The following is a 13,017-nucleotide window of genomic DNA, read 5'->3' as shown; positions in this document are numbered from 1 at the left end:
ACACCTCCTATTGACAAACTCAATTTTTCCTCTATATTTTGCATATCATAAAACTCCCAACCACAGTTTTACACCATACAACAGGGCTGAATGAACCACTCCAGTCACCGGCCTGTTCTGCTACGTGGGCAGCAGATGTTGGAGGAGAGATAGCACATGCAGTAAACACTCTCGCCCTCATGAAGCCAACTCCCTAATGTACGTCCTGCGTAGGACGAGACACACGTCCACAGTGCCGCACCTCCATCCTCAGATAGAATCCAGTTCGGACGGCGTTGCAGTGCATATGGCTCTGAAACTACGGCTATGTCCATGTCCATCTCCACTATGTGTCTGGCAAGCATATCCTGTGCCAGCACACAGTGGTTCATGTTTAGTTGAACTACTTTCATCTGCTTGTCGATTGCTGTCCATTCCTCCTCCGGTTCTCCTTTACTTTATTTGTTCACCACTTTGGGGATGTTACGCTGCCAGTCCAATGCCCCTTGACGTTACATGAAAGGCATTTTGGCATGCTGCTGCAGTCTGCCGCCTGGGTTCCAGCTGCTCCACAGTTAAACCATGCAGCTGACCTGTCTGCACTCTTGCAGTTCCTTGAGACACGCCAAACTTCAAGGCAGCTGTAACATCGCTGAGGGCAGTTTACAACATCCACCCTAACAACCTGACAGGCAGCCTGTCAGATGTAGGATCAGGCATCGTTGCATCTGTACTGATCTTCGCAGGTGTGGCCTCCACGTCAATATGTTTGATAAGTTATCCTATTCCATTTTGTTATTACAGAGATCTTAAACTGTCAAAATGTTCTACACTTCTTAGCGAGTCTGTAGACACATTGCATGAAAGTGCAAAAATTTTGATGCGGGGTGATAGTGATGAAAAAATAATTTTTTGGGGGGGATGGGGTATCGCCCGCGAAAATGGGAAAGTGGGGTGGAACTACCTTGAGGATCTGGCCTGAAACCCTAAGGATTTTGGGGCCGAGAGCCTAGCATCTACATAATAGGGAAACTTCTGTTTCCCTATGAAAATCCCTCGTGAGACTTAGAAAAGTTTCTAAGTCCCACTTCGATCGGTTTGAATCTGCTGCCAGATCAAAGAGATTGAAGAAGGCTTCAGATCCATTTGCTTGGTAAAAAAGCAACTAGGTGGCAGACCTTTATGTACTAGGAAGTTCTTGACCACGTGGCGATTTTAAGGTTAGCCATGTGCTTGTTAAACTAACTTATTTATCCTATTAATTATTGATCAATAGTTTCTACCAGTTTATAACTTCACATTATTTCTGAAAATAATATTATCTACTAAATTAAGCTATAAGTAAACACTTTATAGTCAATATAACACATTACTACTCACGTTACTTGCTAAAGTTATAACTTATAACTAGAAAAGTAGCACCAGATTTCTATGATTTACTTGTTTTAAGCACGTGTAATAGATGTAAACAATTATAGTATAATTGTTATAGATATAAAACATAATTGTATTAAAAGCAAAATTATTAATCAATAAAATTTTTACAAAATATTAAGAACTGTTGATTTCAATGCAGAAAGTAAGGTTCTGTTGAGATAGGAATCAAAATTCTTATTCCATTAATTTTTTAACTATTTATAATATCTACAATTGTAAGAGAATTGTTACAATTTAATTCTCCAACTTAGATGGTACTATAATCATTGTCTAGTATGGAGTGAATAGCTGAAGACAAAGAATTTACGCTACAATAGAAACGGTGATGAAGGACATTCTCCAACTATCAACTGGCATAAGTAGATTTTTTTTAGTTATATTATTTTTTTATACAAATGAGTGATCCCTCTCACTTAAAGTTTTTTTCTGAAAATATCACTAATACATATTAAACTACATAAGTATATTCTTACTAAGCAATGTTATGATAACACCAGAAATGATGTAATTGAAAAATACTTCAATCGGTCATACATATTAATACATTCCACATTTACTGACAATATAGCAATGGATTTAGAACTATTATTCATATATTGTTTAAGTGAATAAATTTTGTTGTTGATCCTAGCCTAACAAATGTCACCCTCAAGTATTTACATTATCATTCTATGAATTCCTTATCAGTACTGAATTCAAGTTTAAGTATTGATGGCTTATTACAGTATCAGATTCTGTTACATCTTGCATATTATGTTGTGTGAATTTAAAATCTAAATTACAAATTTTTTGTTTGCTCAACTTCAACTAAAATTTCAGATGTGTTAGAATTACAATAATTCTGTTAGTAAACTATTTCATAGCTATAAAATTTTATTCATTTACTAAGAATATCAGCTTCATTAATAACATTATCAGTGATACTTGTTATGCAGACCCATATCTTGTGGCCTTTTTCATAGAAAAAATATTTTTATTGCGTTTGCAAATTTAGCATTACAACTCACAAAGCCAATAATATTTTAACTGCTGTCTAAAACAGTGATCATTGATGCATTGCAGTTATGCGAGTTACACAATTTTTAAGTCCTGTCATATTCTTCATTAATTAACGCTTAATTTTGTTAATTCAAATTACTTTTTACCTTCAGTCACAAGCCCCATCAGAACATCTTTTAATTATGAATGTATATAATGATGATAAAATATAAACTGTTTTTTTTTTTGTCAGAATCACAAGGTTCTTCATTGTTTCTTATTTATCTTGTACAAATATTACTAAATCATTATTCATAGTTATAAATATGTAGTTTAAAATATAAACCCGAGTTTCATTAGATTAGTAGTTTGTTTTATTCTGATATTTCATCTCGAGTATTAAAAACTATCGCGTAAAAAAAAACCCTACCATTGTAGGGTACTATTTTACTTGTAACAATGTTATTACAACACACGTATAATTTATTTTTTTTTACTAATATTTAATCAAGAAATATGGATTATGTAGAATTACTAGATGTAAGATGCAAGCAAGAGACATATGCAAGCTTATTTGAAGAAGTCCAGTCACTTCTTTCAAGACTAGGAATTGAAGTGAAAACTTTTCATTCATGAGTTAACAAATTTAATTTAGTTGAGAAAAACATATTGATTTGGGTATGTTAGTGGTTGATAATTTAAAAAAAATAAGTGGAAATCAGATGAAAGAAAATTTTATAGAAGGGGACTCCCCTTTTCTAGTTATATTATAACCTTATAATTGCTAGAAATTATCTGATGGACAGGTGAAATCTGCTGTAATATAGTTTCACTGTTTAAGCTGGTCTGGAAGTTGAAGTCTTAGTAAATGCAGTTCTTTTATAGGAATTTGAATACTAGATCGTGGATACCGGTGTTTGGTGGTTGGGTTTCAATTAACCACACATATCAGTAATGGTTGAACTGAGACTGTACAAGACTACACTCATACATATCATCTTCTGAAGTAATACCTGAACGGTAATTCCTGGAGGCTAAACAGGAAAAAGAAAGAAGATGGTCACATTTAGTTGTTAATTGTTATTAAAGAAATTTGCTAACACATAAAAATGACTACGTGGAGTTAATCAATTCTATCTATTCTGATTATGTGTCCTGATACTTTGTCATTTCGATATTGGTTTACAACAAATATTGACGTGGTCAATTATTTTTTTAAACAGATATCATATTTTTAGAACAGTTAGGCACATTTTCAAATTTTGTTGACTTTGTCAGTTTAGTAGCATACCCATGAGATAATATATATACACATACTATAAAGGATTGTTCTATGAGAATCAAGTTGTAGTAATGTGGAAGTATTTATTTTAATTTCCTCAGTAGGCTGTTATGACCTTGTCAAATGCAGAACTGTCATTGAGGATAACACATAATTCTTTTTATCATCTTTTTAAAAGCATCTTCCCTGAAGTAGTTATTCTATCATAGAACATTAAAAGCCAAACTGGAATGGATCCTGTTTCATCAATATACAAAGTGATATAAGACAATAGAAAATATTCAGAGATTTAATACAGTTGGGAGGAGACTGGATATTAAAGTTGATGAACTGCCTTTCCTGGTTTTAAAAAAAGAGTGATAATGAAATGGAAGTGAATTTGAGTGCAAGCTGCTCATAATTTTATTTTGTCTTCAGTCATTTGACTGGTTTGATGCAGCTCTCCAAGATTCCCTATCTAGTGCTAGTCGTTTATTTCAGTATACCCTCTACATCCTACATCCCTAACAATCTGTTTTACATATTCCAAACGTGGCCTTCCTACACAATTTTTTCCTTCTACCTGTCCTTCCAATATTAAAGCGACTATTCCAGGATGCCTTCGTATGTGGCCTATAAGTCTGTCTCTTCTTTTAACTATATTTTTCCAAACGCTTCTTTCTTCATCTATTTGCCGCAATACCTCTTCAGTTGTCATTTTATCCACCCATCTGATTTTTAACATTCTACTATAGCACCGCATTTCAAAAGCTTCTAATCTTTTCTTCTCAGATACTCCGATCGCCCAAGTTTCACTTCCATATAAAGCGACACTCCAAACATATACTTTCAAAAATCTTTTCCTGACATTTAAATTAATTTTTGATGTAAACAAATTATATTTCTTACTGAAAGGCTCGTTTCGCTTTTGCTATTCTGCATTTTATATCGCTCCTGATTCGTCCATCTTTAGTAATTCTACTTCCCAAATTACAAAATTCTTCTACCTTCATAATCTTTTCTCCTCCTATATTCATATTCAGTGCTCCATCTTACAATTCAGCTAAGGGTAAATAAAGAATGAAATCATAAGGCTGTGTATGTAAAAGACAGCTTAAAAATTAATCCATGTTCCTCAAGGACATGGGGTTGGTAATCCATGAAAGGATGGTGAAAATTTGTGTTGCTACAAAGTAAACTGCTAACATTTCCACATTAATTTTAGGGTTGATTAGGTCAAGATAGGAGAAGATTAACTTTTTAACTGTGATTTGGGTTACAGCTACCTCTGAGACAATATGGCCTGCAATAAAAAAAAGGTACCAATAAATGTAAATTTTTTACGTTATAATTTTTTAATAATTTTGTAAAAAAAATTTTTATTAAGAGGATGAATACAAGGTGAGCGAGTAGTGGAAGTAGTTGGACTGAGGTTATCCTAGAACAGTCATTCTTTTCACGGAAGATAAAAATTAATAAAAATAATAGCAGAAAATGTTAATTATCACATTGAGGAAAGGGAATAAAAACCAGTAATTACTAGCTATATTTTTAGTAAATTATTTAGTATTTGTGAATAAAAAAGCAATTACTACTTCAGTTAATTTTATCAGTATTTATTGAAATACTATTTACCGATACTACTAAGTAAATACTGAAATTTGGGGGAATAATACGTTTCATTTACTTAAATTTATCAGTTATTACTAGCTCGTTGATTGTTAGCAGTAACCGTACTAAAAACATTTACAGTTTAATAAAATGGCTGCATTTATGAGCATTTGTACTGTAAAAACAGTGTGTGGTGTAAGAACAATCAGTGGTGATCAGTACAAGAAAATTTGTGTTTGTGAAAGAATCTGTTGAGTTTTTGACAATATATTTTTACCTGAAACAAATGAAACTAGAAGAGTTACTTTAAGCATGCAACAAAAAACTGAAGTTTTTCTCAGACATTAATCATATCCAGGATTTCAGAATGGTGTTAGCAAGGATTTCATACAGAAGAGCTGATACAAAAGCATTCAATTATGTTCTCGAAAAAGCAGTTTTTAAGGAAAATTGATGGACAATTTTTTTCTGAAATGCAACTGAAATTGTTAAAGCCAAAGGAAAGTGGAGTATTAGATTCAAAATTCCATATGTAATTGGTGCTGTTGATTGTAGAAAAAAATAATTATATTTCATTATATAAACTAAAAGGATTTGCCAGACAACATTGTAATGTGGACAACAAAGTATCCAGCATCGAAGCCGTATGGTCTGGAAGCACTCATGATAGCTGGATTTTAAAACCCAGCATAATTTGTAATGACATTTGTAAATTTAGATCTAAATTCATCAGGTTCTATAAGTATTTTCCAAATTTAAAGCAATATTACACAAACAAGTTGCTCTTCAAAACTTTTAATCTTTTTTTTATACAAGAAAAAATTTACAATTTTCTTTTGGAATGTTGAGTATAGGATCCAGGTCAACCTTTTCTATCCACTTCTTCGAATTTTTATTAATCAATCAAGTTGCTGTTATCACAACGGTAATGACTTTACTGAGTTCAGTCTGTAAATTTCCTTATACTCTATTGCCAGAGGGTTGTACTTAGTTATTTTATCTACTCAGCCTTAATAATATTGTGATCAGATATCAATGAGAAGAGCAGTCTTTTCTTTAATGTTGTGGAGAACCACGTCTGGCCTATTCGCAGCAATAATTTTATCAGTATTTACCGAGAGATCTAACACAGTCTATAGTGCTCATTTTCCAGCACAGGCCTCGCCTTATATTCATAACAAGGACACCCTGACATCCCTGTCATCTACGAGTCCTAATTTCAACGCCAACGCCTGATGAACAGTGTTTAATGTAAGATCGTGGTGATGCAGATTTCCTTGTCAGCCAGACTGGCGCACTCAGTTATAAAATGATCAATTATCTCCGATAATTGGTGACACATCCCGCACTCATCACTGATTTTCTATGAACTGCTTGTAATTGTTCATCGCAACGACCTTATCCTGGATGGCATGTAAAAACCTTCAGTTTCTCTAAATAGAAGTCCGTCCCTCAGCCAACGCGTTTATGCGACCTTATTAGCATTTTCGTGGGAATGGACAAATCTACCGTGGAGCGCCTTAGATTTCCATGCTTGGATCCTATGTCTAGTTGTAATGATACTATGTAGAAATTGTCAACATTCAGATTTAGAGGGGAGTAACTCTTGTCAGATGCAACTACTGCTTTGTCGAATGATGATGTTTCAGATCTGGAGAGAAAATATCACTTCATTGAAGCAATGTGTGTTACAAAGTGATTTTAGGTCGAGGAGGCCTCTATCATTTTCTTTAAGAGATATTTAGACATTTGACTTCGGATTTAGGGTGATGCATTCTGTATTTTGTCGGCGATGCGCGTACAAAGATGTTCATGTTTCAAGATATCTGGGACCAATAAACATCTCCTAACAAGTATATGAGAACATTGTTATTATTATTAAATGCTGGCTTAATATTTTTTTTTATTTTAATAAATTACAATCGCTTCTAAGAATTTTATGAAAATTTCAGTACATTTTTTATTTTTACATTAAACCACTTAACTTTTCCGTGAATGAAAGATTATTTTTAAGTATGTTGTGCAATATTATACGTATGTATATATATATATATATTTTCCAAGATTATATCCAGAGGTCGTATGTATTAAAGTATACAATTGCATGTGTTGGCATCACTGATCAATTTGTGGGAAAGCGTTGTTAGGAAGAGGTGTAGTAGACGTTGTAATTTTATTGTGTACTTGTAGTTTACTTTGTTTATCTGACTAAGTAAGTAATGTTATGCTATTCAAATATAAATCAATAGAATTTAAGTTTGAATTTTTTGTGTTGATCAATTATTGGTGTGAACTTTAACCAGTCATGTAAATTGTTCTAATTTTAACCCACTGGTCTGGTCTAGTGGTTAACGCGTCTACAAAGGTTGGCCTTATATATATATATATATATACACACACACACACATAATTCTAAAATGGGGCATACAAATTAGAAAAAGTTTTTAGATAACAAGAGTGTGGGCTGGTGGTTGAGCTTGTAATGGAATTTATTATTACCTTTTTGTATAGTTTTTGGTTGGGGATTCCTCCATTAAATCCAAAATGGCAGCTTCCAACTGGTGATGTTTTGCAGTAAACTTAATTAAACATTTTTATTAAATAAGTAAGTTATTTGTATATTTTTAGTCACAGGAACCAAGTGGTATAGTGAGTGTTCAAATCTTATAACTGGGAGATCTTTAGTTCTAGTTTTCATGATGTCTTATTTTTTTTTTAACTTATTTAAATAAAACACATGAAATAATGTTAGGTAAATATATTAATAAGAAATAGCAAGGTGATCAGGATGCAGAAAAAATATTTTTTTTAGTTTAATTAAAAATTCATCTTCAGAGTAATTATTTAATAGTGCCATCACAAAAGAATCGATATCAAATATAACCTCATTCAAGCCACTATAAAACATTAAGAACAGTCATTAAGGAATTATAAGAAAGCTGTCTATGAGAGGTGTTTGGAAGAGTCTATTTAGTAATGTTGTTAAGTGTTTGATTTAATTCAGTAATATTTTGAAAGGATTTTGTTTGTCAAAGGTAAGAAGGAAATACCTTTGTCGTTATTTCATTCTGTTTCATCTGTTGTTTTCATGATTGTTTCTGTAATTTGCTGCAGTAAAATTAACCCTTGCTACCTTGTTATTTAATTTCTGGGTGATTTTGCATATTTTGATTTAATTATTTTGTTTGGATTTTTCAGTTCAAGTTGCTAGATTTTGAATTGAATTGTTACCTTGGCTTGTTGGTAGTTTAATGATCTTTTAAAGTACTTGCTGGAATTTTGCAATTGTCTTTGCTGTTGTGGCCTAATTTTCTATTTTTACCCTAAAACAAAGACTGTACAATTGCTATTTGGTAAGTATGTTAAATTTTAAATTGTATTTATTTATTTAATTGATATAGACAGGCATGAAACCCATGAATACAAAATCATATTAAAAAACCAACATAATTACATAACAAAATTATCATTCATAAGTTATCATTCATAAGGTATTAAGTGTACTTTACATAGTATAGGTGACATAGTAATAGATAATCTATGTAACCATGAAAATTTTGAAAATTATACCAATCAATGTAGTTAATATGAAAGTTAAAAAACTGCAATAAATTAGGATAGTCAAAATAATTACTAAAAATTTTAGTAGCAAATATTAAATCTGTCCTGATCAGAAATCTCTCAATTCTTGGTATTTTTAACAAATTAAAGATATGAATAAAGTTATGATTGGTAATAGAATCATAAAATTGGCATAGAATCACTGATTTTATATGCAGCACATGTAAAAAAAATTCTATGTGGTATTTCAGGTAATTTTAATTGCAAGTCAGCAAAAGGTGACCATACAACAGAGTTTATTAATTTTAATTTAGTACTTCATAAATGCATGACCTAAAATTTGTAGAGTCTCTTAATAAAATTTATCATTTTTAGTGACTTACAGTATTACCAGTTTATTCATTGAAGGATAACTTGCTATCAAAACATACAGCTAAGTCTTTAATAGAAGAGACCTTTTGTATTGCAGTATTATTTTATATTATTCAGCTGCACAATTATATCAACATTTTCAAACCTTCCAAATTGAATATGAAATTAATTTTTTTAAAGTTAGCAGAAATACTATTTTTGCTCACAGTTCAAGTTGATCGGAAGTAATTGAATATCAACTAGATTTGTAATCGGCTTAAACAATTTCATATATCATCTGCAAAAAATTAAAAAATGCGAATAGCATATGAATAAACAGTAATTTATAAATACAAGGAAAATTTGAGAACCCAAATGCATGCCTTGTCTTAATCCATATCTAACATAAATAGGCTTAGAGATAAAATTATCAATTTTAACATAAGGAATTCTGTTTGTACGAAATGGATATATCCAAGACAACAATTTATTATAAAATCCACACGCAGCAAGTTTTTTAATAAGTAATTTGATATTAACTACACCAATGGCACAACGAAAATCAGTATAAAATGCATCAAGATATGAAAGAATGATTGAAGAGCTTAGTTAAAAACTGTACAAAAAACACAGAGCGTTTCTTCACTACTAAAAGAGGATGATTATATTCTGGGCCTATGAAAGAGTTATCATTAACTCAAATGGCCTTTTCATTATCATTCTCAGTTAAAATAATGCAGGAATCATTACAGTTAAATGTAATTTTAGTTAAGGAAAAATCGTTAATATAGACACTTTCACATTTTTAAGCGAAAAGGTTATATAATATTGGCGCCCTTATTAGCATACTCACTTCAAAAAGCGTACAAGATGGATAAGATCTGCTGTTGTCATTTTTATTAGCAAATTTTTAAAAAAATCTTTGACAAAGAGTATTGCATACAATTTCTTTTTAAATAATTCTTAATAATTTCACTAGAGAACTGCTTCGAAAATTAATTTTTTTTTATAAGTAGTTTTGGTACATGACATTCAACAATATTACTGTATTAGTGTAGTTGTCGCCATGAAAGATGCTACTTGCGTTTAAACTGTTGTATATCTGTTAAAAAAAATCACACAATAAATGAAGGTGTTATTGGAAACTGCAGTTATTTTTTAACTAAATGGATTCAGCCAATTTTAGTTACCATCATGTATTTCAAAATGAGGGATGGGTCAATCCATTTGATGTGAGCCAAGGATGGTTTGACCAATTCAAAAAAAAAAAATTGAAACTTACCCACTTGGTTCCACATGTCTCAGGATCTTAAAAGTATTCTTTTAAATTTTTTTTAGTAAATCAGGAGTATTTCGTATATTCCTTCACAGTGAAAGTTATTTAGTTTATACAGTCTTAATAACTAATTTCTAACGGTTTTATTTAAGCATTTTACCTGTGGTGGCCATTTTTGTTACGGTGCGCACACTTTTTTTTGTGATTGTAAGGGCTTACAAAAAGATTCATAACTAAAGAAAACCATTAGTCCTGAAAGGATAAAACAAAAACAATTTATTCATATTTTCTCAAGGTATAAGATTGTTTCAGTGGTTTATTTACATATCTCTCGTCTTTCTGTGAGAAAATTACCAATTAAGTTGAACATGAAAAATACAGAAATTTCACTTTTGGTCATTTTTTTCAAGAGGCAGTGATGGCATGCACATAATGAATTATTATTTTTATATGTAGGTATATGTTAGTAGTTTTATCATAAATAATATTAAAAACTAATTTTTTTACAAAAAATTAAAATTTTGGCTTTAAATAACTTTCATGGGGTTAGCAATAAAAATCTCTAATGTGGAAAGCTTAGTCTGAAGTAAAGTAACATCTTACAATGCTTTCTGACACAAGAACATATTTATGGTAGCTTCTAATACCTTAATTTTTAATTAATTTTTATGGAAGTGATACACCCAAAATGCTACAACCAACATCCAATCGTTCAATTTTGTGATGTGGGGCAATATATTGCTCTTGGTTTTTACATTCAAAGATCTATTTGTTGATCTATTCAGCAGAACAAAGATATTTGTTCTGCTGAGAAAAATTACTTTTGAAGCAGTTAACAGAAAAAGACTTTCCAGGTACTAAATTTAAATTTGGAAAAATGTGTTCTTTTAGAGCTTGCTCTAATGTTATTTGTCAAGGTTTTCTTAACTGGTTTTTTATGAGTTCTCAAAGGGTTGCAACAGAACTGTCAATGCAGGTGACTGAATGTTGACAAAAACATTCTCATGATATTTACAAACACTAGTGACATCTGAATTAACACGTAAAAAAATAAGTTGATTTGTCTTCATCAGTAAATTCACAAATTTTAATGAGTTCTTTTGGCACTGTACCAGTACAATGTTTTGACACTCTTCATTCACATAAATTCCTATGGGACATTGTTCTTCCATTGTTTTACTTGAAAAATAATGTAAAAATTTAAAAATTTGCTAATATAATAATGAAAACTTATTTATTTAATAAACACTTTATAAAACAGAATGAAATTTACGACACTTGGTAAAGACGTGAACAGGTCACTGACTAATGTCAGACACACCAGTCTGTAACTGCGAAGCTAAATGATGCAACAAGCATAAATGAGTATGTTGCATCATGAATTTTCCTGATGACAAAATGAATTCAAGCGCCTGTTATAAGATGAGTACTGCAATTGAATGGTTCAAACAAGTCTATTTCAACTGTAGTATTAAGTATAAAAATATTAAATCGCCAAGAAATCCCTTTTATTAAGTCAAAATTGTATTGCTTGTAGCAAGTTTTTCATGATTTTTGAGAGGTTATAAGTTTTTTATTAGTACAGTACACAAGAAACTATTTTATTTTCCATAAACATCTATAAAAACACTGCAAGCGGTGCAAATTTGAAATTTTTATTACCAGCCCGTCAAAATTATTTGAAGCCAAAACTTAAATCATGTAAAAAGATTAGTTTTCAAAAATGTAGGGTTAAGTATTATATCACTATTGATATTATTTGTGGTAAAACTACTAACAATACCTACATGTAAAAAAATAATTCAAACTGTGTTTGGCATCCTCGCCTCATCAAAATAAATTACCAAAAGTAAAATTTCACTGTTTTTCAAGATCAAATTTATCGCTAATTTTCTCGTAGAAAGAAGAGAGATAGGTAAATAACCGCTAGTCCATTCTTTCACCTTGAAAAAATATGAATATATTGCTTTTTGGTTCATTCTTTCCGGACTAACAGTTTTTTAGTTACGATTGTTTTCATAAACCCTTACAATCACAAAAATAGATGTGTGTACCATAACAAAAATGGCCGCCACAGGTAAACTGCTTAAATAAAAAAAAAAGGACTTTTTTTTTAAGGTCCTGAGACATGTGGAAAACAAGTGGGTGAGTTTGAATTTTTTTTGAATTAGTGTCAACCCTTGGGTCACATTAAATGGATTGACCCAGAAAGATATTTGGAATATATGTAAATTTGTACAATGTAACAAAAAATAAATATGGTGGAAAAACAAAAAAAAGTTTCTATGTGTAGAAATTTACTTTTATAATTGAGATTAATAAATTCCTTAATGTGTATGTGTGTGCGCACGTGTGTGTTTCCTGAATGAATTGCAATAATTGAGTTAAAAACCTCCAGTAGAATAAACACTGATAAAAAATAATTCCTCTGTAGCAGAGATTTGAGTGTACAAGATTACACATTGTTTACATATCATTCTCATCTAATTGGCCCATGGTAGGGTAGTTTTATTGTTAACTACTTGAACAAATTGCAACATACACATTAAGGGAATAAAAGGTA

This window comes from Lycorma delicatula, chromosome 4 (genome assembly GCF_047948215.1).
Source record: "Lycorma delicatula isolate Av1 chromosome 4, ASM4794821v1, whole genome shotgun sequence".
Taxonomy (NCBI): Eukaryota; Metazoa; Arthropoda; class Insecta; order Hemiptera; family Fulgoridae; genus Lycorma; species Lycorma delicatula.
Note: the sequence above shows the minus strand (reverse complement) of the source record.